The 27,636-nt window shown below is 42.0% G+C and overlaps 1 non-coding gene and 1 pseudogene across 1 annotated transcript; both read right to left on the reverse strand.

The window, feature by feature from the left end:
• Positions 1–1,055: 1,055 nt before the first annotated feature.
• Positions 1,056–2,354, reverse strand: LOC104752312 (putative F-box protein At3g23950 pseudogene; annotated as a pseudogene).
• A 21,505-nt stretch (positions 2,355–23,859) lies between these two features.
• LOC147948834 (small nucleolar RNA R71) lies at positions 23,860–23,966 on the reverse strand. The gene has a single exon (XR_015586074.1). It is a non-coding gene; the product is annotated as a small nucleolar RNA R71 (small nucleolar RNA).
• Between the last annotated feature and the right edge of the window lie 3,670 nt (positions 23,967–27,636).

A 27,636-nucleotide genomic window follows, 5' to 3' on the forward strand; every position in this document is an offset into this window, starting at 1 on the left:
AAAACCATTAAAAAAAAATACATTATCGAAACATATCAGATGGGAGTAGTCACAGAATCAAGTATTTATAGCTTAACATACTAAAAATAAACAAAATTATATGAAGAGAGTAGTCAAGTGAATCCATAATGTAAAGCTTAAAATAATTAATTACTTTTTGGTTTGTTAAATTAGTTAAATTAGTTAAATTACTTTTTGGTTTTTAGTCTTATAATTAATTACTTTTTGGTTTATTAAATTAGTTGTATTTTTTAAAAATATATTTGTCCACACAAGCGTATAAAAGAATTGAATTAGTGATTTATTTGACCACAAAAAAATTTAGACGATAATTGTTTTAAAAAAAGTTTTGCCCGCACAAGTGTGCCGGTAACTCTTCTAGTTGAGAAGATTAAAGCAGTCACAGATTTGTATTTTGATAATGGTGAATATGATAATCAATATCAATCAACTTATTGAAAATTTAAAATTTGTTGAAAAGGGAAAGGTTCCTATTGAGTGGTCAAAGAATAGGCTTTGACCTTCAGAAAATGTAGCATGTTCTTCAGCTTCTCAGGATGGAGCATTCTCTCTCTTTGTGTTGTGGTCTGGTATTGATCTCCTCAAAACCACTCGAAACTATGAATTATTTGACTTGGGCAAAATCGGGATCCTTCGACACTCATCAAGTGTCTTTAACGTTTTAGTAAATATATCTGCAAGAGCAGTGAAGATGATTTATTTTCGACTGAATATCTCCTTAATGAATCATGATAAAGAGAAGTTCAGGTAGCATGCTAATCCATCTCAGTCATTGGAATTGTATTTTTTTATAACTTCAGTCCAGATAGTGAAAATTACCAAAAAGTTGTTAACTAAGAGTTAAGACGCCAAACCACTATGGTAGAACACACCCCATCAAATGTTTCAAGACTGAGACACAAATCAATTGGATAACCAGCCACGTAAATCCTAATAAACATGGTTTCTGTCAATACATACGAACTTGTGTATCATATAAAATAAAAGAAAAACTCAAAAACTGAAAAGAAGAAAAAACTAAGAAACATAGATAATCAAGAAGAACGTTGAGGGAGCGGGTTTAGCCAGCGTGGGAGCACGTACGCTGAAAAGTAGAGATTGTGAACACAACCGAGAATGCCATTGACATAAATTGAGTAGATAGAGTCCATATACTCCTTGCAACCATTAAATCTCATGATGCAACCATCAGCATTTTTCACCTTCTCCTCCGGTGGTGACTCCTTATAAAGCCTAAACTTGTGTGTCCTCAAGTTTAACAACACCAGAGCGTTCTTGTTCCTACTCCACAGATATAGGATCTCACAGTTCAAAGGATGCATCACCACGGGAAAATAATCAGCACCGAACTCGAAATTGGTGTTGACTTTCCACGAGAGTTGCCATGCGTTAGGATGATCATCCGTAGAGATCAGCCTCCAAACCTTGATTGTAGGGACTCCATTATCCGAGAAAACGTTGCAATACACCACAAATCCTACAGACGTTGTGATTGTTGTCTTGAAATGCCGAGTTTGTGGATATAATTCATAGAGATCAGGAAAAGGTATAGTATGACACACATCACCTCCATTATAGAAATCATATGATACAACATAACTTGCGTCTATGTCGCTACCAATAGAGGAAAGCCAATGAAGAATCCCGTTCAAAGAAACCGAATACTTTAATTTAGTCCATAGCATGGAACGAAGACAATGCACATTTTCAGTTTTCCACTCTCCTGTTTCGGAAGAATATATCAAAAAACTTAGATTCGCAGATACCACAAATGAGACCAATATCCACACTACCTTGTAACCCACGACAATACCCTTTTCCATCTTTGTTACCAGTCCAGTGTCGCTGAAAAATATGTTCTCCTGTAACCTCACGACATCAAAAACCGTGAGATGTGGAGAAAAAGGGATATGAACCCACTGTTGCAACAAGGGGTTTCCTACATGATACATTGGTGCACCTTCGATGGTTTCGGTATAAAGCAATACAATTCCATCCGTGCAGCTCAAGATACAAGTTTTCCTCATTGGTGTGTCGGATTTGTGATGCATGTAAGATCCTAGGGAATCCGTAAGTCCCCATCTCTTGCATCCATGGTGTCCTACAATCTCTAACGCCAGTGTTTGGTTCCTTCTGTTCATGATTGACCATGACACGGAAGAGGACGATGACGTGTTGAGTGACTCGTAGAACTCTCGGAATAACCCAGAATTGATTAGCGATTTCCATTCTTTGCACACTAATATGAATCTCGCAAGGCTCCTCAATGATAAACGAGCCAAAATGTTCACCAATGCTTCCTCATGAACCACCAATTTTATTTTTTTCTCCATTCTAGAGTTTTAGGGTTTTCTCGCAAATTTTTGCATTGGGTCGTCGAAAAGATTCGATTCAAATATATAATTCTCCATCATACCATGTAAATTTATCCATATTATTTTTTTAATTGTAAAATAGAAAACATGATGATTACAATTTACAAATTTTTGATAGACATTACTTTTAACAATTTCAACCAATCAGAAACAATTCTGCATAATATAAAATACTAAACTAATCTAAAAGTTGCATTGAAATTTGAAAACATCTTATATAATGAAACAACAAACTTCTCTAAAACATCCTATATTTTGAAACGGAGGAAGTAATATTTATTGTTTATTAATTTTTGTGTTTTTACCCAAAAACTCTTATAGGACAGGGAGTACCATATAAATATATAGACCATCATAATAAACTATATTTAATGTTTAATTATACATTTTATCTTAATGCATAGAACTAGATATTTTATATCAAACACAATTAATACATTATATCAAATCTATATCTTAGTAAAAATTAAAAATAAAAATAAAAATTAATAAAATATAATTTGCAAAAAAACTTAATCAATATTATTTAAGATATGTTTGTTATGTTGTTATCTCATAAGTACTAGTTTTACCTCATATCATAATCAAATTTAAATGAGTGAAATTTATTTTTAAGTTCATTATTCTTTCAAGATTTTCTGTACTTACAATAAAATTTTATATTACAATGATAATACAATTTATATCCGACTAAAATTATGTTAAATAACTTATGTTATTCTTTTAAACCTTTTTATTCATTATTTATTGATTAATCGAAATGACCCACCCTTTTTTTTCAAAAATAATAAATAGTAAATAATAAATAATAATATAATATAATAAATAAACTAACAACTAGTGGTCCCATACCCACTAGCCACCTAACCACAATCACAACCAACACCGGAATAACCAAATACCAATCAATATCCAATAATAATCCAATAAAATAATATAACCAATAACATCAACAATATCGAGTATTAATTCCAATCCTAACCAATGTTCCCAAACAACATGAACCAATGAACCAGCAATCCTAAGTAACATTCTAGGACTCAACTCTAGCAACCTAACAGAAGCCAGACAACCAAGCGAACCACTAGAACATCCTCCTCTTCATTGCCTTGATTCCACGATCACACTTTGCCTTTACCTGCACCACAAACACATATTGCAATGCATGACTATTTTATAAACACTCAGTAAGGCAATCCTCCCATCTACTGGGCTATACACACAAGCAATAGAGTATCAATAACCATCACACAACAATCAACAAACGGCAAATAACAAACCAGGACTTAGCATTAACCGACACCACACATGCATCGACCGATGCCAATGGGGAAGCATCGATCGACACAGAAGCTGCATCGACCGATGCAAGTGTAACTTGCATCGACCGATACCCAGTCTACATCGACCGACGCATGCTCAACATAACACGAAAACCCTAGAGTTTTACGCGCCGTCCTCGCACTTGCATCGACCGATGCAAGATATGCATCGATCGACGCAACGTCGAGCACCGTGATTTCCCCGAAGCTTCTCGCCAGATCTTCGTTCTTACAACCACAAAACTCGATCACAAGCCACAAGAGAGCTTCCTAACGTCCATAGCCACGATCTAACAAGTCTAACATCACACAACACACAGATTAAAGAGTCCTCTAGCTTAGATAAGCCATGGTCATGCACTTACCTTTGCCACAGAAGAATCTGAACCTCAAACAAACAAGAACAAGCCTCTAGGAAGCTCCTACAATGATCCCAGCTACAGATCTCACGAAGAAACGCCTCAAATCTCCAGAAATCACCAAGAACTTTCAAGAACTCTTTCTCCCTTCTCTTTTATCTCAAAAACGGCCATACACGTCTAATGAGACAAAAGGAACGACCCTAAGGGTTTTCTTTTCTCTTTTGCCCAAAACGCAGCGTTTGACTTAAGTCAGAACGCAGAGATTTGAGCCAGCATCGACCGATGCTCCAACTGCATCGATCGATGCACATCCCAAACCGGGATTCCGGTTCACGGGTGTTACAATTCTCCCCCACCAAACTAGATTCGTCCTCGAATCTCGAACAACCATCAGCCAAGGACTCCCGTGCAACTGTCTCCACTGCCCGCACTCCTCCGACTAATCCACAGAAGGTCACCTCTAGGCGATAGACTCACGCTCAAGGCGTCATTTGCTCTCGACTTTTGGACTTTCCTTTACTCATAGGCCTAGACCTTGAGTTTTTATTGGCTCCTCATCAGACCTAAATCTGCATGCCAAATGTTGGCTCCTCATCGGGCCTAAGCCCGCATGCCATAATATATGAGGAAAAATCCAAACTCGTCTCTCGGGTTGCCACCCTACAGCGCGCCCCCGGATCGTCATCCAAAGTCGATATACCAACCATACTCCCAAGCCACAAAGTCTCAGAATATGGCAGTACTAGGAGAACCTAATTCCCCCAAGAGTCGTGAGCAAACAATTCTGAACACGTCTGAGTCCTATCCCTAGCCAGGTTTCCTTCCCGTGACTCGCGTAAAAACATCTCAATGTCCTACCAGCCACATATCCCCTCACTGGAATACCTCATGACCACACAAGGATCATATACACGCCACAAGGGCTGCCACAAAGGCCAAACAAAATGTCCTAAAGAGGACCGCCACCAAGGCTAAACAAAATGTCCTAAAGAGGACCGCCACCAAGGCCAAACAAATGTCCTAAAGAGGACCGCCACCAAGGCCAAACAAATGTCCTAAAGAGGACCGCCACCAAGGCCAAACAAATGTCCTAAAGAGGACCGTCACAAAGAAACTCTGGCTAAAAAGCCCGTCACAAAGACCATTTGTCCCGAAGAACCGTCACAAAGGCACTCTGGCTAAAAAGCTTGTCACAAAGACCATCTGTCCCGAAGGACCGTCACAAAGACACTCTGGCTAAACAGCCCGCCACAAAGGCCACGCAATCGGCTAAACAGCCCGCCACAAAGGCCACACAACGGCTAAACAGCCCGCCACAAAGGCCACACAACGGCTAAGCAGCCCGCCACAAAGGCCACACAATGTCTAAAAGACCGCCACACACAGGCACACTGACTCGAAAGTCCGCCACCAAGGTCACACACAAGCCCCTCCAAGGCTTTCCACCGCTAAAATGGACAAATTCTAACTCCCGTAAAACTTTCCATATTTAGCACTTTCCATTTTTGGAAACTTTCCACTTTTGAAAACTTCTATTTCAGGAAACTTTCCTCCAAAACCCCGCCTCACGGAAACTTTGTACCCCGAACACCACCTCATCTTGGTACTGAGTCGCACAACCAACCACCCCAAGCGACCGAGTAACAAGAGAGATGGGCTGGAATACTCCATTCCCGCTCCAGCCACGGATTACAGATGGGACCAGGCTAAACAAGCTCAAGTCGCGGTTGCTTCTCATACCACTTCTTGAACCTTGCCTTCATCTTTGCCTCAGGCTCCCAAGTCTGCTCCTCAACACCATCACAGTCCCACAGGACTCTCATCAAAGGAATCTTCTTCTTCCGAAGTTCCTTGATCCTTCTCTCGAGAACCCTCACTGGTCTCGCCTCCACTGTCATGTTAGGCTGAAGATCCTCAGGAATCTTAGCCAACACCTGCTCACCCTCATGGAGACACTTCCGCAACATAGACACATGGAAAACCTTATGGAATGCACGCATCACCTCAGGTAACTCCAGTCTATATGCCACTGGTCCAACCCGCTCAATCACTCAGAATGGACCCATATACCTCGGACTCAACTTAGTCTCTAACAATGACCTGTTCGGACCCCGCAACATGGCCATCTTGAGATACACTCTGTCTCCTACCTGAAACTCAAGATTTCTCCTCCTCCTATCAGCATAACTCCTCTGCCTATCCTGAGCTTCCTTCATGTTCATCTTGAGAATCCAAATCTTCTCTGAGGTCTCCTGAACAAAACTAGCACCAAACATGCTCCTCTCCCCCACCTGAGTCCAGCATAACAGTGTACGACATGGTCTTCCATACAAAGCCTCATAAGGAGCCATCTTAATACTCGCCTGATAACTGTTGTTGTAAGCAAACTCTACCAGGTTCAGGTGATCTGCCCAATGGCCATCCCAATCCAACACACACATCCTCAGCAAATCCTCCAGCCTCTGGATCGTCCTCTCAGACTGTCCATCTGTCTGGGGATGATAAGCTGTACTCATATGCACCTTAGTGCCAATCTCTGCCTGAAATGCCTTCCAGAACACCGAAGTGAACTTAGAATCTCTGTCAGACACAATGCTCGCTGGCACCCCATGCAATCTGACTATCTCTCTCACATACTTCTTAGTCAAGACCGCTGCTCCATTAGTCTTCTTAATGGCCAGAAAATGTGATGACTTAGTCAACCGGTCCACAATGACCCAAATAGCATCAAAGGTCCGTGACACTGGCAATCCTACCACAAAATCCATGGTGATCATATCCCACTTCCACTCAAGAATAGGTAAGCTCTTCAGTAAACCGCCAGGAACCTGATGCTCAGCCTTCACTAGCTGACACACATCGCAACTCGAAACCCAACTAGCCATATCCTTCTTCATTCCGACCCAATGATAGTACCTCTTGAGGTCACGGTACATTTTAGTCGCTCCTGGATGAATGGATAACTTGCTCGCATGAGCCTCTCTCAGAATCTCCTGCCTCAACTCCTTATCCTTGGGCACACAAACCCGTACGTGCACCAAGATAGTGCCATTATCTGAGACCTGATACTCTGAATCCACATCCTTAGAGGAATTCACTAGCCCCAAATCCTTCTCCTGAGCCAACCGCACTCTACTCAGAAGATCTGCTCTATCAACCGCTTCCAAACCCAACGGTTCCTGTGAAACAGCACACAAGCTCACAGCACTGATCTCCCCTACCAGAGACTCCATCTCCTGTTCCTGAGCCGAAGCTACCCTCTTCCGACTCAGAGCATCTGCCACCGTGTTAGCCTTACCAGGATGATAGGCTATCTCCAAATCATAATCTGCCACCAGCTCCATCCACCGCCTCTGTCTCAAATTCAACTCAGGCTGAGTGAATATATACTTCAAGCTCTTATGATCTGTAAACAGCTGTACCTTTTCACCATAAAGATAAGATCTCCAAATCTTCATGGCAAAAACTACAGCACCCATCTCCAAATCATGAGTAGGATAGTTGCCTTCATGCACCCGCAACTGCCGCGAAGCATAGGCAATCACCTTCCCATGCTGCATCAGAACACACCCCAAACCCACTCTAGATGCATCTGTATAAACCATATAGGGTTCTCCCTGCTCAGGCAAAGCCAACACTAGCGCAGTAGTCAACATCTCCTTCAGGCTTGCAGAGCCTTCCTCACACTTTTCTGACCAAACAAAAGGAACATCCTTCCCTGTCAACTTAGTCATAGGACGTGTCCTGCTTGCAAACCCCTGCACAAATCTCCTGTAGTAACCTGCCAATCCAAGGAAACTTCTGATCTCTGTGGCATTCTGCGGTCTAGGCCAATCTCTGATAGCCTGAATCTTCTCTGGATCCACAGAAACCCCCTCTGAAGAAACAATGTGACCCAGAAAGCCCATTTCACGCTGCCAAAAACTGCACTTGCTCAACTTAGCAAACAACTTCTGCTCCCGCAGCTTCTCCATAACTGCCCTCAAATGCACTGCATGTTCCTCAGGACTCTTAGAATAAACCAGGATATCGTCGATGAAAATGATGACAGATACATCCAGAAACTCCTGAAACACACTGTTCATCAATCTCATAAACGCTGCTGGCGCGTTAGTCAACCCAAAAAGGCATCTCCATCAACTCATAATGCCCATACCTCGTCCTGAAAGCCGTCTTTCTCAGATCTGCCTCATCTATCGGTATCTGATGATAACCCGACGCCAGATCTACCTTAGAGAACCAAGTAGCACCCCTCAACTGATCCAACAACTCATCGATCCTAGGAAGAGGGTACTTGTTCTTCACAGTGACCCGGTTCAAACCCCGATAATCAATGCACAACCGGAAACTCCCATCCTTCTTTTTAACAAACAACACCGGTGCTCTCCACGATGATACATTAGAACGTATGAATCCCTTGCTCCATAAATTCTCTAGTTACTTCCTTAGTTCAACTAAACAAATACTCAAGTATGCCGACATCAACTCGCCGCCACCTGAATATCAACCCTCTTGTTCCTCCAAGAACCTCTAGTAACTTGCTAGTTAAGGAAACTTCCACAAGTTAGCTTATTCCTTCCGCTTGGCAATTCTCCACAGCAAATCATCAATACAAACGTAATAAAACAAACAAGTACCATACGTTTGCATATTCTGATTCACCGCTTCAAATGCTTTGCAGGCCGCTAACTCAAACCACTTGACTTATTCCCTCCAACAAGCTTACCAAAACCTTGAATCTAGCAACCCTGTCCATCTCCAATGAACTTCATCCAACATCGTCGCAACGATTAGTTTATCCTCCCATGAAGGCTTCTAGTGAGCTTATGTACCTGGCAACCATGCCCTTGCCGGCTCATATCTGCTGCAGCTCTCCTTCCCAGGACTCCAGCACCACCGGCCACTCAATCCTGGCACATCAGCCACACATTCTTGATCGCTCCGGCCATAAAACCCTAACCCACCGTCCAACATAATCCTAAAATCCAAGATTAAACCATCATCACTCTCGAGGTCTACATTCCGTCGTTATGTTCATACTCACGTTCTATACATTGCTTGCTCCCAACTCTTCCTCTCTTAGGTCGCAACCTTTGAGCCATACCGATCTCAATCTCAGACTAACGTCTTCGAGTTATACCGTCTCACTCTTGGACCACAATCCTCAAGATCTCGGTATCAGGGGAACTACTCATCCCCTCAGGGGAACATCATCCCCTCTGCCACTCTCGAAGCCCTCAGCCCCTCGAGCTATCGGTATTCAGGAGAATCACCATCCCCTTAGGAGCAATAATCCTTAACGACTATAAACATCTCTTGACACAAAGTACCTCCTGTGGTCCGAGTATAACATTGCAATGTTACACCTGCCCACTAAACTTCTAATATCCAACTGGATTAACCCCAAACAGAGAAATATCTGCTCCAACTGCATATGTCCACCTATCCGCCTCTCTAGGTCTGATACCTCTTGAGAATAATCTCATACCAGTCATCTACAACTGCTCATCCTCTTAACAAAAGATGGAAACTCCTCAAAATCCGCAGCCCTCGGCTGCATCCCGCCACTTGCAGTACAACTGGAGCCTGCACTGGTACCGCTCTCGGTAACCGCTCCAACAGCACGCCAACAGATCCGCCAAGCGATCATCTCGACCCTGGGCTCCAACTACTGCAACCACATACCTGGGTTCTCAGCACCCCCGGCATTCACACCGGCTATCCCTCTCTGGTCCCTCCTGATACGCTTGCGACCCTTTGACGTACCTCCTCGTGGAACTCTGGACCACACACTCGCTGGCCTCGGGACCTGCCCGACAATGACCACGACCACATCCCCGTCCACGACCAACAACTCAAACACCTTAACCACTGATCTTCCAAGAACAGAGGCTAACAAGCATAAAACAAATCAATACCACACAAAGAAACATAACAATAACTCACCGTGGAATCTCATTGAAAGCTCAAAGAGGATGTTCTAGGACTCCATGCCACACACAATTGACTAACTCACATAATCAATCAAGACATGCAATCCCAAACATCTACAACAGAAACCTAGTGAACCCAAACCTAGAACCGTAAGGGCTCTGATACCAAAATGAAACAACCAACCCTTTTTTTTCAAAAATAATAAATAGTAAATAATAAATAATAATATAATATAATAGATAAACTAACAACTAGTGGTCCCATACCCACTAGCCACCTAACCACAATCACAACCAACAGCGGAATAAACAAATACCAATCAATAACCAATAATAATCCAATAAAATAATATAACCAATAACATCAACAATATCCAGTATTAATTCCAGTCCTAACCAATGTTCCCAAACAACATAAACCAATGAACCAGCAATCCTAAGCAACATTCTAGGACTCAACTCTAGCAACTTAACAGAAGCCAGACAACCAAGCGAACCACTAGAACATCCTCCTCTTCATTTCCTTGATTCCACGATCACACTTTGCCTTTACCTGCACCACAAACACATATTGCAATGCATGAGTATTTTATAAACACTCAGTAAGGCAATCCTCCCATCTAATGGGCTATACACACAAGCAATAGAGTATCAATAACCATCACACAGCAATCAACAAACGGCAAATAACAAACCAGCACTTAGCATCGACCGACGCCACACATGCATCGACCAATGCCAATGGGGAAGCATCGACCGATGCAAGTGTAACTTGCATCAACCGATACCCAGTCTGCATCGACCGACGCATGCTCGACGTAACACGAAAACCCTAGATTTTTACGCGCCGTCCTCGCACTTGCATCGACCGATGCAAGATATGCATCGATCAACGCAACGTCGAGCACTGTGATTTCCCCGAAGCTTCTCGCCGGATCTTCGTTCCTACAACCACAAAACTCGATCCCAAGCCACAAGAGAGCTTTCTAACGTCCATAGCCACGATCTAACAAGTCTAACATCACACAACACACAGATTAAAGAGTCCTCTAGCTTAGATAAGCCATGGTCATGCACTTACCTTTGCCATAGAAGAATCTGAACCTCAAACAAACAAGAACAAGCCTCTAGGAAGCTCCTACAACGATCACAGCTACAGATCTCACCAAGAAACGCCTCAAATCTCCAGAAATCACCAAGAACTTTCAAGAACTCTTTCTCCCTTCTCTTTTATCTCAAAAACGGCCACACACGTCTAATGAGACAAAAGGAACAACCCTAAGGATTTTCTTTTCTCTTTTGCCCAAAACGCAGTGTTTGACTTAAGTCAAAACGCAGAGAATTGAGCCAGCATCGACCGATGCTCCAACTGCATCGATCGATGCACATCCCAAACCGGGATTCTGGTTCACAGGTGTTACATTAATATACATGCTTAATAAATTAAGTTTTTGCTTACACATGTCAAATTTTATTGAGAACACACATATAAAATAATTAGCATACAATAGAAAATATATTGGTTTGTTAGTTTTCCTTTCTGATTTAGAAACATAAATTTTTAAAAATATAAACATGTAAAATTCGGTAAATATAATTCGTTGTTCTACTACATTTATAAAAAAAGAAATTTTTTAACACGTGTCAACATCTAATCAATATATTTGACACGTGTCACGATCTTGTTAATGAGTAACTTTGACATCAATATATAATAAGATATAACCTACACATTACAAAAGTTATATCGATCAAAATTTTTATACTGCTAAGTCAATGGTATAAAATATGAAAATATGAATCGATTAAATTATATGATTCTCCATCATACCGTGTAAATATATCCATATTGATAGAGATAGAGATGACTTCAATGGTATAAAATATGAAAATATGATTCGATTAATTTATATGATTCTCCATCATACCATGTAAATATATCCAATTTTTTCAATTCTATAAAACAAAATGATTTAAAATTTTGCATTTCATTTTCAATAATTATTTTACTAAATGATAAAATATATTTCATATTCGTACCAATTGTAAATTTGATATGTCTAATTATTATATATAATTAGGTTATTAACCTGCGTTATGCGCGGGTATATTTGTATTAATTTCATGAAAATTGTTTTAAGCTTTATAATAATTTAAATAGCTACTAGGGATTGGACCCGCACATACGTGCGGGGTTAATTTTAAAAGAATTAAGTTTGTAATTAGGTTTGGATTATGCCGAGTTACATTTGTAATTATGAATGTTAAAAATGTTAACATGCCAATTTATTTTCAGTTTGGTTTGAAAAGAAGATGATTAGATTTAAGTACATTAAAAATAATAAGAGAAAGATAGTATATCTGTTTATGTGTTTCTAGAACCCGTCTCATCTCATATTGTAACATCCGCGAACCAGATTTTGTGATTTTGGGAGTAGCATCGATCGACACCCCTGTGGCATCGATCCATACCACTAATTTCTGGGTTCGACCGGTTTGATTTAATTGCCGAATTGGTTCGGTTTGGTTCAATTGAATCCCTAAAAATCGAGTTTTAGAGAAAGGAAACGACCTAGGGTCGTGTTATTTTTGTTGTTTCGCCGTTTTTGAGTGGAGAAGAGAGAAAGGAAGTGTTCTTGAGTTGTGAGAGAGTTTTGGTGAGATTTCTTGCTGTTCCTGAGAGATCTAAGGCTGGGAAGGAGCTAGAAGCTTGCTAGGAGTGAAGGAATTCGTTCTTGCTGGTCAGAATCTTCTTGAGAAAAGGTGAGTGCTTGACCATGGTTGATCTAAGCATGAGATCTCTCTTGTTTGAGTGTTTTCTTTGCTGTTTGTGTTGTTCTGTTGTTTGGGTTCGTTGTTTGTGTGATTTCTAGTGAATTCCGAGATGATTAGACATGATTGGAGTCGATTTTGGGTTGATTGGAGTCGGAGTTCGTCGCTGAGTTTCGCGCAGATCGTGACTGTAGAGGAGGCATCGATCGATACCACTTTTGAGGAGCATCGGTCGGCACCATTGTTGAGTAGCATCGATGGGTACCGTTTGAGGAGCATCGGTCGGCACTTGATCTTGAAGCATCGATCGACACCGTTGGGCATCGGTCGATACCAGTCTTATCCGAGACTTGTTTTTCCTGGTTTGATGTATTGTTGTGTGTTGTTTGTTTTGCTTAAACTTGAGGTTCTCATATGCTTGTGTGTATAACCTAGTAGATGGGAGGATGGCCTCACTAAGTATTTGTGATAATACTTACGCATCTCAATTGTTGTTTGTGGTGTGCAGGTAAAGAAAAAGTGTGATCGTGGAATCAAAGGCGATGAGGAGGAGGATGTTCTAGAGGCTTGATTGATTGTGGTCTAGCTGTTGTTAGGTTGCTAGATTAAGTCAATGGAACGTTGTAGGATGTTAGTTGTTGGTTAATTCTTTATTTGATTTATGTATTGGTTATTGGTTGGATTGTTGGAATTCTCTTGGTTTAATGGAATTTGCTTTATTTGGTTATCCGCAGTTATTGATTGATGTTAGGATGTTAGTGGGTATGGGATCACTAGTAAATTAAGGTATTAAAAAAAAAAACGGGAAGGGTTGTTTCATTTTGGTATCAGAGCCCTTACGGTTCTAGGTCTAGGGTTCATTGTGCTTTTGCTGTTGATGTTTAGGATTCCATGCTGTAGTTGATTGTGTGAATGGCAATTGTGTGTGGCATGAAGTCCTAGAACATCCTCTTCGAGCTTGTTTTGTGATTCCACGGTAAGTTGTATTTTTGTGTATGAGTTATATTGTTTGCTTAGCCTTCTGTTCTTGGATGATACAGATGGTTAGAGGTGAGGTTGCTGCTGGTCGCGGGCGTGGTCGTGGTCGTGGTCGGGGTCGGGGTCGTGGTCGTGGTCGTGGTCGGGGACGAGGTCAGGTTCCTGTGGCCAGTGAGAGTGTGACCCAGAGCATGGCCAGTGAGGAGGTAGCGGAGTCACAGGCTGATCCTATTGTGTCTGGAGACCAGGCTGGTTTGGGTGACGGTGTTGGTCACGGTGTTGCCCCGGGTGTGGGGGTTGCAGCAGGAGGTGGTCCGGGCAGGGAGGATGTCTTGATGGACTTGCTAGCTCAGGTAGCTCAGGCTTTGCAGCGACTTCCAGCAGTTGTGCCGCCAGTGGTTGGTGGGCAGGGTCCAGTGGTGCTGCCAGTGGTTGGTGGGCAGGATCCAGTAGTGCCGCCGGTGGTTGGTGGGCAGGATCCAGTAGTGCCACCAGTGGGTGGTGGACAGGTTCCAGTGGTGCAGCCTGCAGCGGGTTTGCAGGCAGGTGTGCAGCCGGGGACCGAGGTAGTGGATGCACAGTATGTGCGGATGATGGAGCAGCTGCGGCATGTGGGAGCAGGGTATTTCTCAGGGAGTACCGATCCGAGTGTAGCGGATGAGTGGAGAGAGCGGATGGAGGATATTTTCCTTTCGCTTAGGTGTCCCGACCGGTACAGAGTGGATCTGGCAGTGTTTTACTTGTCAGGAGATGCACGTGTGTGGTGGAGGTCTGTGACAGCACGGAGGGTGCAGCAGGGTATGTCTTGGGGAGATTTTGTGAGGGAGTTTAACTCCAAGTATTTTCCTCAGGAGGCACTTGATCGCATGGAGGCACGGTTCTTGGGGTTGACTAAGGGAGACCGTACAGTGCGGGAGCTGGATGCAGAGTTCAGTCGGCTTGTGGGGTATGCAGGCAGGGCATGGGAGCCAGAGTCGGCTCAGGTGCGGAGGTTTTTGTTGGCTCTGCGGGATGATTTGAGGACTCGGTTCAGAGTGAGGAGCTATGCTACGAGAGCAGAGTTGGTTGAGGTTGCAGCTGGGATAGAGGATGACTTGAGGTCACAGGTGGTTGTGGTCAGTTCTTCAGTGCAGCCACAACAGTCTCAGCCGTCTTCTATTCCTAGCAAGGGCGGCAAGCCTGCGCAAGGGCAGAAGCGGAAGTTTGATGTCATGCAGAGATCGAGGCATGGGGGTGCGAGATGCTTTGGGTGTGGTAGCAGGGACCACAAGGTGACTAGCTGTCCACAGAGAGGTGAGCAGCGGGTAGTGACAGAGCAGCGGGCGGTGACGGAGCCGCGGACAGATACTCGGGTGTGTTACTACTGCAGAGAGACGGGGCACATCAAGCCTCGTTGTCCCAAGTTGCAGCAGAGGGCAGTAGCAGTGTTGCAGGCTGGAGCTCAGCCAGGGATGCAGCAGGTGGTGCAGCACGGTGTGCAGCCGGTGGGTTGGATCGAGCCGACGTCTCAGGTGTACTCGACTCAGGAGGCCGGTGGCACTAGTGCAGGAGCGATCACAGGTATAACTTCTGAGATTCGAACTTAGTCAATTCAATAGTTCAGATTATATTTGTTTTTGCTTGTGGTCAAGTGTTAGGTTCTCAACACATAAGGTTTGTGTAGGGACCTTGTTGGTGGGCGGGTTTAAGTCCCACGTTATGTTTGATTCTGGAGCTTCTCATAGCTTCATTACTCCGGAGTGTGCCGAGAGTGCGGGGATCAGAGGGGATTCTGGAGAGCGTTCAGGAGTTGTCAGAGTTGCGGGAGGCAAGTTCCTGAGGGTTATTGGACGAGCTGGAGGAGTTGATATTCAGATCGCGGGAGAGTCGTGGCCAGCGGATTTGCTTATCAGTCCAGTGGAGTTATATGATGTCATTCTTGGTATGGATTGGTTGCATCGGTACAAGGTGCATTTGGATTGCTACCGGGGTAGAGTGGAGTTTGAGCGTCCAGGAGGGAAGTTAGTTTTTCAGGGTATTAGACCGACTTCGGGGAGTCTCGTGATCTCAGCCGTTCAGGCAGGGAAGATGATCGAGAAGGGCCGTGAGGCTTATCTGGTTACTATATCTATGCCAGAGTCAGTGGGGAAGTCTACGGTTAGCGGTATTCCGGTTGTGGAGGACTTTGAGGATGTGTTCCAGTCATTGCAGGGATTACCACCATCTCGGTCGGATCCTTTTACTATTGAGCTGGAACTAGGGACGATGCCGTTATCCAAGGCTCCTTACAGGATGGCTCCAGCAGAGATGGCAGAGCTGAAGAAGCAGCTGGAGGATTTGTTGGGCAAGGGTTTTATCTGTCCTAGTTGTTCACCGTGGGGAGCTCCGGTGTTGTTTGTTAAGAAGAAGGATGGGAGTTTTCGGTTGTGTATTGACTACCGGGGTTTGAACCGAGTTACTGTGAAGAACAAGTACCCTCTCCCGAGGATTGATGAGTTGTTGGATCAGTTGAGGGGTGCTACTTGGTTCTCCAAGATCGATTTGGCATCAGGATATCATCAGATTCCTATTCATGAGGCAGATGTGAGGAAGACAGCCTTCAGGACGAGATATGGGCACTACGAGTTTGTGGTGATGCCGTTCGGGTTGACAAATGCGCCAGCTGCGTTTATGAGATTGATGAACAGCGTGTTCCAGGAGTTTCTGGACGTGTCAGTCATCATTTTCATCGACGACATCCTGGTATATTCTAAGAGTCCTGAGGAGCATGCAGTACATCTGAGAGCAGTGTTGGAGAAGCTGAGGGAGCAGAGGTTGTTTGCTAAGCTGAGCAAGTGCAGTTTCTGGCAGCGTGAGATGGGGTTCTTAGGACACATTGTTTCTGCAGAGGGAGTTTCAGTGGATCCAGAGAAGATTCAGTCCATCAGGGAGTGGCCGAGGCCGCAGAGTGCCACTGAGATTCGGAGTTTCCTGGGGTTAGCAGGTTACTACAGGAGGTTTGTTCGGGGTTTTGCGAGTATGGCACAGCCGATGACTAAGCTTACAGGGAACGATGTCCCATTTGTGTGGTCACCAGAGTGTGAGGCAAGTTTTGCAAGTCTCAAGCAGATGTTGACTACCACGCCGGTGTTAGCATTGCCTGAGCAGGACGAGCCTTATGTTGTGTATACAGACGCTTCTAGAGTGGGTTGGGTTGTGTACTTATGCAGCAGGGGAAGGTTATAGCCTATGCTTCGCGGCAGTTGCGGAAGCATGAAGCTAATTATCCTACTCATGATTTGGAGATGGCAGCAGTGATCTTTGCTCTTAAGATTTGGAGATCCTATCTGTATGGTGGGAAGGTGCAGGTGTTTACATATCACAAGAGTCTGAAGTACATTTTTACTCAGCCTGAGCTGAATTTGAGGCAGAGGCGTTGCATGGAGTTAGTAGCAGATTATGATCTGGATATAGCTTACCATCCTGGTAAAGCTAATTTGGTTGCAGATGCCTTGAGTCGGAAGAGGGTGGCTTCGGCTCAGGAGCAGGATATGGAGGCATTGGTAGGTGAGATCAGTGCATTGAGTTTGTGTGCTATCTCACAGGAACCTTTGGGTTTGGAGGCAGCTGATAGAGCGGATTTGTTGAGCAGAGTGAGGTTAGCTGAGGGGAGCGATGAGGGGCTGATGAATGCCTCTAAGGCTGCGGGTGCAGAGTATCAGGTTTCTGCTAATGGTACTATCCTTGTGCATGGTCGGATCTGTGTGCCCAAGGGTGAGGATTTGAGGCAGGAGATACTGAGAGAGGCTCATTCGAGCAAGTTCTCTATTCATCCAGGGGCGACCAAGATGTACCGTGACCTCAAGCGGTATTATCACTGGGTCGGGATGAAGAAGGACGTGGCCGACTGGGTGGCGAAGTGTGATACTTGTCAGTTGGTGAAGGCAGAGCATCAGGTTCCTGGTGGTTTATTGCAGAGTTTGCCTATTCCAGAGTGGAAGTGGGAATTGATCACGATGGACTTCGTGGTAGGTTTGCCTGTGTCGAGGACGTTTGATGCTATTTGGGTCATTGTGGACCGTTTGACTAAGTCTGCACATTTTTTTCTGGCCATCAAGAAAACTGATGGAGCAGCGGTTTTGGCCAAGAAGTATGTGAGGGAGATAGTCAGATTGCATGGTGTGCCTGCTAGTATTGTGTCTGATAGGGATTCCAAGTTCACTTCGGTGTTCTGGAGGGCGTTTCAGGCAGAGATGGGCACGAAGGTGCATATGAGTACAGCCTATCATCCTCAGACGGACGGTCAGTCAGAGAGGACGATCCAGATTCTGGAGGATTTATTGAGGATGTATGTGCTGGATTGGGGTGGTCATTGGGCAGATCATCTGAGTTTGGTGGAGTTTGCTTATAACAACAGCTACCAGGCTAGTATTGGGATGGCTCCTTATGAGGCCTTGTATGGGAGGCCGTGTCGTACACCGTTATGTTGGACTCAGGTGGGGGAGAGGAGCATATTTGGTGCAGATTTTGTTCAGGAGACCTCGGAGAAGATTCGGGTTTTGAGGCTGAACATGAAGGAGGCTCAGGATCGGCAGAAGAGCTATGCTGATAAGAGGAGAAAGGATCTTGAGTTTCAGGTTGGTGATAGAGTGTACCTCAAGATGGCCATGTTGCGGGGTCCGAACAGGTCATTGACAGAGACTAAGTTGAGTCCGAGGTACATGGGTCCGTTCAGAGTGGTTGAGCGGGTGGGACCAGTGGCATATAGGCTGGAGTTGCCTGAGGTTATGCGTGCGTTCCACAAGGTATTTCATGTGTCGATGCTGAGGAAGTGTCTTCACGAGGGTGATCAGTTGTTGGCTAAGATTCCTGAGGATCTTCAGCCTAACATGACTTTGGAGGCGAGACCATTGAGGGTGCTCGAGAGGAGAGTCAAGGAACTTCGGAAGAAGAAGATTCCTTTGATGAGAGTCCTGTGGGACTGTGACGGAGTAGAGGAGCAGACTTGGGAGCCCGAGGCGAGGATGAAGGCAAGGTTTAAGAAGTGGTTTGAGAAGCAGACCGCTTGAGCTTGTCTAGCCGGGCCCGAGTTGTAGTCCGTGGCTGGAGCGGGTACGGAGTATTCCAGCCCATCTCTCTTGATATTTGGTCGCTTAGGGGTGGTTGGTTGTGCGACTAAGTATCAAGATGAGGTGGTGCTCGGGATGCGGGTTGATGGCTCCGGTTATTGTATTTTTGGTTTTCCGAGGTATTTTTCGTTGAGATTGTAAGATTATGACATTTTGAGATTAATAAGATGAGTATTTTTCTTTATGTTGACTGTGATTGTCATGGGAAAAAAAAAGGAATAGCTCGGGTTTCTATTTTTGGGAAGTTTCCATAAATAGGAAGTTTCCACAAAAGGAAAATTTCCAGAATTAGAAAGTTTTCTTGGAAGGAAAATTTTTGTGGAAATATTGAGGTAGATCTAGCCGGGAGATACTCGTTTGCATCAGTATTTGTTTTGCTCAAGGCCGTGAGGGCCCAACTCACGTGATACCGATAGCTCGATGGACTTTGTGGCCAGAGAGTGGGAGTGGTATGTTGCTTCGGATGACGATCCGAGAGCGCGCTTGAGGGTGACGACCCAAGAGCGGGATATGTGAGGCTCCCTGGATACCGTAGCTGTGAGCCGAGGCTCGGCAGTGAGCCGGTATGTCTCTAGGGTTGCGACCCGAGAGCGGGGGGAGTGTGTGTGAGTGACTTCCTGGATGCCGTAGCTTAAGGCGGTTGGCCTGATAGCGAGCCGGCATGATTCGTTGGTTGCGACCACGGACGGGGGAAGCACTGAGTTGTGAGCAAATAGTGTTATGATGCGAGTATATTGGCTAGAGGGAGACCTCGAGGGTCAGTCGGAGGTGTGCGGGCTGTTGCGACAGTGGCACGGGAAACCTTGGCTGATGGTGTATAGTCCGGTCTGGGGACGTGCGGGCCGTGTTGACGGTGGCACGAGGGTCCTTGGAGGATGGACGGTGATGCGGGATTCGGGGACGAATCCATATTGGTGGGGGAGAATTGTAACATCCGCGAACCAGATTTTGTGATTTTGGGAGTAGCATCGATCGACACCCCTGTGGCATCGATCGATACCACTAATTTCTGGGTTCGACCGGTTTGATTTAATTGCCGAATTGGTTCGGTTTGGTTCAATTGAATCCCTAAAAATCGAGTTTTAGAGAAAGGAAACGACCTAGGGTCGTGTTATTTTTGTTGTTTCGCCGTTTTTGAGTGGAGAAGAGAGAAAGGAAGTGTTCTTGAGTTGTGAGAGAGTTTTGGTGAGATTTCTTGCTGTTCCTGAGAGATCTAAGGCTGGGAAGGAGCTAGAAGCTTGCTAGGAGTGAAGGAATTCGTTCTTGCTGGTCAGAATCTTCTTGAGAAAAGGTGAGTGCTTGACCATGGTTGATCTAAGCATGAGATCTCTCTTGTTTGAGTGTTTTCTTTGCTGTTTGTGTTGTTCTGTTGTTTGGGTTCGTTGTTTGTGTGATTTCTAGTGAATTCCGAGATGATTAGACATGATTGGAGTCGATTTTGGGTTGATTGGAGTCGGAGTTCGTCGCTGAGTTTCGCGCAGATCGTGACTGTAGAGGAGGCATCGATCGATACCACTTTTGAGGAGCATCGGTCGGCACCATTGTTGAGTAGCATCGATGGGTACCATTTGAGGAGCATCGGTCGGCACTTGATCTTGAAGCATCGATCGACACCGTTGGGCATCGGTCGATACCAGTCTTATCCGAGACTTGTTTTTCCTGGTTTGATGTATTGTTGTGTGTTGTTTGTTTTGCTTAAACTTGAGGTTCTCATATGCTTGTGTGTATAACCTAGTAGATGGGAGGATGGCCTCACTAAGTATTTGTGATAATACTTACGCATCTCAATTGTTGTTTGTGGTGTGCAGGTAAAGAAAAAGTGTGATCGTGGAATCAAAGGCGATGAGGAGGAGGATGTTCTAGAGGCTTGATTGATTGTGGTCTAGCTGTTGTTAGGTTGCTAGATTAAGTCAATGGAACGTTGTAGGATGTTAGTTGTTGGTTAATTCTTTATTTGATTTATGTATTGGTTATTGGTTGGATTGTTGGAATTCTCTTGGTTTAATGGAATTTGTTTTATTTGGTTATCCGCAGTTATTGATTGATGTTAGGATGTTAGTGGGTATGGGACCACTAGTAAATTAAGGTATTAAAAAAAAAAAACGGGAAGGGTTGTTTCACATATACGGTATGTCCTTTTTTTATCTTATAACCGTAGTTTTAATAATATTTTATCAATTTGAGATTGTATATTTTAGTCCAACAAATATGGAAATAGGTAAAAGATTCGCATCCATATAACATTTTATTTGTAAATATAATTATTTGGTATAATATTTATAACATAAACTTATATTGGTTTACCTTCATAAAATTTCCAAACGTTTGAAATAATAACCGCTTCACCATAAATTTTGGATTCACATAAAATTTAATTTAACTATTGTAATTTTATAATCTCATCTTGATATATTTATTTCTTGTTCTTTTTTCTATGAAAATAGTTTATATAATATTTTTATTTTTTAAAACTTACCCGTTCTCGTCTCGTATCTGATCTTCCTTGTACATTAAATTTTTTAATTAATTATGTATTAGTAAAACTAAAATTATTTGGGGTTAATTTCTGTGAACTAAACCTATGGACGACCAACCCACACTTTTGTGCAGGGTTTTTAATTTTTTTTTAATTTGTTTAAATTGTTTATATTAGACAATTTATTAAAAATAGTGAGAAGACCTATAATATATAAATTTTGACAGAAAACATAAATTTGTCTAATTTAATTCAACCCAAAGTCTTTAGGAGCCATAATTAATTATAGAAGTCCATTATAATAAGTATTGATAAAATAAAAATGAAGTTAAAAATATTTAAAAACTAATATTATTATTAGTTTGGTAAAAATAAAAGAAAAATAAAAAAATAATGAGTCAAAACAGTATATGCAATTCAATTTGAGCATGTAGAAGTAACAAAAAAAACTTTTTCAAAGTTGTAAAGGTTGCATTCATAAAAATTACAGATTCAAAATATAACTTTGTAATTAATTATTTTAAATGAAACTTTCTGATTGTTTGTTTAAATGGATATCTTTCATGTTTTTTTGTATCCCTAAGTGTGCTCCCTAATTAATATTATAGACATATGATTATTTGTTTCTATCTAACTGTATCAAATTGATTTTTTATTTCCGTAAATATCTCACAATTTAAAACCAAATCAAATATGTTTACATATATATATATATATATATATATATATAATTTCCGATTTAAATTCTTTGATTATTATGGAAGCAAACTTTAAACCATTTCCAAAAATATAGGATAATTTTTATTTTATAATTAATTTCGTAATTATTGTTTCCATAAATATTAGATTTTTGACTAACAGTTTTTGTTTACCATATATTGTTTATTTTTTATTTTTAATTATATAAGTAATTGAACCTGTTTGGCAACATGGATATATGTCATGTTTTTTTATTATTATTTTTGTATCCCTAAGTGTGCTCCCCAATTAATAGTATAGATGTAAGTTTCATATATTCCATGTTTGACCCAAAAAATTTACATTTTTTTTTCTTCTATATATTATTTTTTCTATTTATTAATAACTTATTATAGAAAATATTAAAAAATTTAAATGTTAATTAGTGAGAAAGAAAAAATGTTAATAAGTGAGATGTATAATCACTATTGATTGTTTAAAATCCTATGTGAACAGTTTTAGGAGCTTATAGCTCCTACTTTTATTTAGTATAGATTTACAAAAGTTAATTACTCGATCAAAAAAATTATACTGCTAACTTCACTTTTCTAATCTTATTATATAAAGTTTGTTTTTCAAAGTTAGTAACTCACATGATCGTGACATATGTTAATTTTAACGATTAGAGATTTTGCCATGTGTTATACAAAAACTTAGTTTCAACAAATTTTAAAATTAATAAGATAATTATAAGAAATAGAACATTTAAACAATTTTAATAAATAGAAAAATACTTATTATATGTATATTAAAAAATAATACTAATCCTAGTTTTAAATTACTAATTCTATAAGAAAAGAATTAAGGAATTTATACAATTAGTTTATATAATCCCATAATTAATAAAATTATACTATCAATTATTAATCGTAAAAGAAAAATGATTTTAGATATTCACCACTATATAAACAAATAAATTGTTGTTATATTTTTTTGACTTTTTTCAAATACACCACCATTAAACTTCGTTATATTATTAATTATATTTTTTACCTTTTTGCTTTCTGTTTGTCAAAATGTAACTATGAGATCAAAATTTAAATATATATATATATATATATATATATATATATGTTTACGTAAATTAGAGCATATATTTTTCTTGGAAGTACATTTAAGTATCAATTTGGGGTTGTTGCCATTTGAGATTCGTTTTGCTACATTTAAGATTTCAAGTTTTGCAAGATTAAGTTCTATTACACTTATCATTCTGAGTACTGACTTGTTTTTGTTGTCTACTTGTTTTTTTTTTTGCATCTCAGGAACCTGTTGATTGCAACATTGCATGAACACCAGATCAAGAGGACATCAGAACCTCCTTCCTGCTATCGACGACATCAATCGGTTACAAAGACCACGACAAGCTCGTCATCTCACTGATCATCCTGCACCAGTCACTATGGAACAACAGAATGAACCAAATCCGAGACCGCGAAATATTGGTGCTGTGGATGCACCGAACACTCATACTCAGCGTGCTGGAATCGTCCCTCCCGCCGTGCAGAACAACAACTTCGAAATCAAAGGCAGTCTGATCTCCATGATCCAGGGAAACAAGTTTCATGGGTTGCCTATGGAGGATCCAGTAGACCATTTGGATGAGTTCGACCGTCTGTGCAGTCTCACCAAGATCAATAGCATGAGTAAGGATGGTTACAAGTTGCGCCTCTTCCCATTCTCCCTGGGAGACATAGCTCATCAATGGGAGAAAAACCTTCTCAAGGGATCAATCACCACTTGGGATGGTTGCAAGAAAGCATTCTTAGCCAAGTTCTTCTCCAACTCCAGAACAGCACGTCTCAGGAATGACATTTCTAGCTTTACTCAGAAGAGCTCAGAATCATTCTGTGAAGCCTGAAAGCGTTTCAAGGGTTACCACAGCCAGTGTCCACACCATGGTTTCAGCAACGAGTCACTGTTAAGCACTCTATACCGTGGTGTACTTCCAAAAATTTGCATGCTGCTTGACACTGCTTCTAATGGTAACTTCCTAAACAAAGACGTTGATGAAGGATGGCAACTGGTTGAGAATCTCGTCCAGTCTGACGGTAAATACAATGAAGACTACGACCGCACGGTTAGAGGTGACGCTGGGTCTGAGGAGAAGTACAAGAGGGACCTTAAGAATGTCAATGACAAGCTTGACCGCTTCTTGCTAAGTCAGAAGCAGACTCTCCATTTTGTATCTGAGGATGACCCTTTTCAAGTTTAGGATGGGAAGGGTGAGCAGTCTGAAGCAATCAACTACGTCCAGAATCAAGGTGGATACAACAAGGGTTATAACCCCTACAAGACGAACCCCAATTTGTCTTACCGGACCACCAATGTTGCAAATCCACAAGATCAGGTGTACCTCCTCAGCAGCAACAACAAGGTCCGCAAAAACCTTTTGTTCCTTACAATCAAGGATTCGTGCCTAAGCAACAGTTCCAGCAAGATTCTCACGCTCCTTCCGGACCACCACCAGGATTTTCACCTCAACAAGTTCAACCTACTCAAGCTCCAGATCAAGAAATGAAGCACATGCTGCAACAACTTCTTCAAGGTCAAGCTAGTGGTTCTCTGGATACTGCTAAGAAGTTTGTTAAACTCAGTCACCGGATAGAATATTCTTACAATGATCTGAATGTCAAGTTTGAAGCTCTTAACTCCAAGATGAAGTATATGGAAGGCAAGACTGTTTCTACTTCTACCCCAACAACTGGCCAACTACTTGGAAAAGCAGTTCAAAACCCCAATGACTATGCTACTATGCATGCCATCACCACCCAAGCTGTAGATGTACGGCTCACTGAGGACACTGAGAGTTTAAATGGGGAGGATTTTCTTCAATATGAAGTTCATATAAAGGATCATGTGGAGGTGCTTAAGGATCAAATTAAGTCAGCCAAGCAATCAGATCCTGAAGCTACTAAATAACCCGCTGCTCCCAAGGATAAATCTATGAGATTCATTCCTCCACCATACAAGCCACCTCTACCGTTTCCAATGAGGTTTAAGAAGCAGCTTACTGAGAAGTATAAATCTCTGTTCGAAAACCAAGTCAAGGAGATTGAACTTAGGATGCCTTTGCTTGATGCATTTGCACTTGTGCCTCAATATCAAAAGTTTTTAACTGATTTGGTAACATAAAGGACCAAAGAGAAGGAGGAGATAGCTAAAGGAGCTCAAGCTAAGGCTCTGGAAGATGAGAGGGTAGTGCATGACATAGGTGGGGTTATTCATGAATGTAAAGCTGTTATTCAGAAGATGATTATCCCAAAGAAGCTAGAGGACCCTGGTTCTTTCACCTTGCCTTGTTCTCTAGGTCCATTGGCCTTCAAAAAGTGCCTATGTGACCTTGGTGCTTCAGTAAGCCTCATGCCACTCTCTGTAGCTCAGAGGCTAGGATTCAACGAATACAAGTCATGCAACCTCCGCTTAATATTGGCTGATAGGACTACTAGATTGCCTCATGCTATACTAGAGAACTTGCCCATCAAAGTTGGACAAGCTGAGATTCCTACTGAATTTGTGGTGCTGGGAATGGATGAAGAGCTTAAAGATTCACTAATCCTGGGAAGACCTTTCTTAGCTACAGCTGGAGCAGTCATTGATGTCAATAAAGGGATAATTGATCTCAATCTGGGTAAAAACTTCAAGATGAAGTTTGACATCAAGGATTCTAAGAAGAAACCAACTATTGATGGGCAGACCTTCGTGATTGAAGAGAAAGATCATAAAGCTGGGTTTGACATCTTTGAGAGTGTGAATGAGGCAGAAACCGAGGTTTTGGTAACCAAAGAGAAAACTCAAAGTGTCACTCGACCATTCTCCAACTCGAGTGCAGTCGTTACCCTCTCTAAGCGTCCAGACCTGCTTCCTAAACCTCACCAACCGCAATAGTCAAGTCCTTCCGCGCTTGACAGTTTGTATGAACTCCAAAATACTCAGATTCTAAGGGATTCAGTGAAAGAGTTAACAGCTATGGTGAAGGAGATGAGTGGGAAAATCAGGAAGCTCCAAGGTACAATGAGAAGTTCTTCTTCAAGGAAATTAAGGAAGAGGTTTGGGATAATTAAGAAGAGCAGTTCATTTGTTGTTGAACCTGGGCAGAATGTTAAAGAGTATCTGGCTAGACAAGACATTCTAGAGGGGTCTCTGAAGCCTCTCTATGAACCTCCCAAGGCATAAGGAGTATGCAAAGTCAAGCTCAGAGGATTTAAACAAGCTCACTTGGGAGAAAGTCCCAAAGGTATCACTGTAAATATTTTTTAGGATCCTTGTGTTTTTGATTTTTGTTTTTAGTTTTGTGGTGTTCAGGAATCTGCAGAAGGGAGTATGGGCAACAACAAAAAAAAGTGAAAGGATAAGTCAAAAGAAGGCGCTGCGACGTGATAACACTCTAATTTACATGTTTTTAGCATCCTTTTTTGTCCATATTTTGCATTGTTCATACCTCTAACTTAGCATTTTTAAGCCATTTACTGTAGGAATCAAGTTTTAGAGCATTTAGGGTGTTGCATTTCTGCATTTACATATATTGGATGAAAACAGGTGCTAAAGAGCCAAAAATGGGGAAAAACAAGGACAACTCGAGCATGTACCCGAAGGAGCCATCGAGCTACAAGAATAAGTCTGAACACCAACACGATCGAAGAGGATCCATGAGCGCGAAGAGCAACCCGAAGATCCACCCGAGGAGTTACCCGACTCAAGCCTCGTGTACTCCATCGAGTAGAACATCGGGCAGGTCTGGGAAGCTAGGTCAAATGGGTTGCCATATATAAACTCCCTCTTTCCCTAGCTTGCAAACGAGCACGCCGCAGACCCTCAATCCAGAGAGCGAGAGCTTCTGTGAGAGAACTGAGCGACTCAACACATTTTTCTTGTTTTTGTACTTTTATTTTGTAGTTTTTCATAGATCTTTTATCCCTACTCTTTTCTACTCTACTCTATCTTTTTAATAATGTCATTTTCGTTTATTTTTATGGCTTAATCATTCGTTTCTATGTCCGAGTAGTGTAGCAAAGTTTCTAGAGATGGGATAGATGATTAGGTGTTCTTGATCGGTTAGGATGCTTTAGTTGATTGTTATGTTATATAAATTTCCTTCTAGGTTGATGTTCTTAATGCGGTCAACAGACCGACAGGTTGAGATTAGATCTAGGGCGTTTATAATGCTACAGGCCGAAAAGAGTAGATAAAATGCTTGATTAGGTCAATGCTAGAGGTATACTTAACTTTGAGTGACAAAATCAGATAAGTCTAAGTATACTGACAAAAATGAATTGTTCATAATTCCTGCTTGTTCATATTGCTAGTGTGATAGTGTGGTAGTATGTTCAAGGTTGATTGTTACTAGTGCGACAGTGTGGTGACAAGGTTTTAGAGGTTCGTTGTCTAGGAAATAATTGCTTGAGGCATGTAAGGCATCCGTATTGGTCTAGAACACTTAGGATTCGATTACCCCCATCCTTTGGAACTTTCGTAGTTCATTTCATGCATTTTCCTTACTTACTCGACCACTTACCCGATCAGGTACACGATAACCTGCATCGAGTAATACCTCGAGCTGTTCATAGTTCACTTG

Source organism: Camelina sativa, chromosome 2 (assembly GCF_030686135.1).
Source record: "Camelina sativa cultivar CO46 ecotype springtype chromosome 2, ASM3068613v1".
In the NCBI taxonomy this organism is placed as follows: Eukaryota; Viridiplantae; Streptophyta; class Magnoliopsida; order Brassicales; family Brassicaceae; genus Camelina; species Camelina sativa.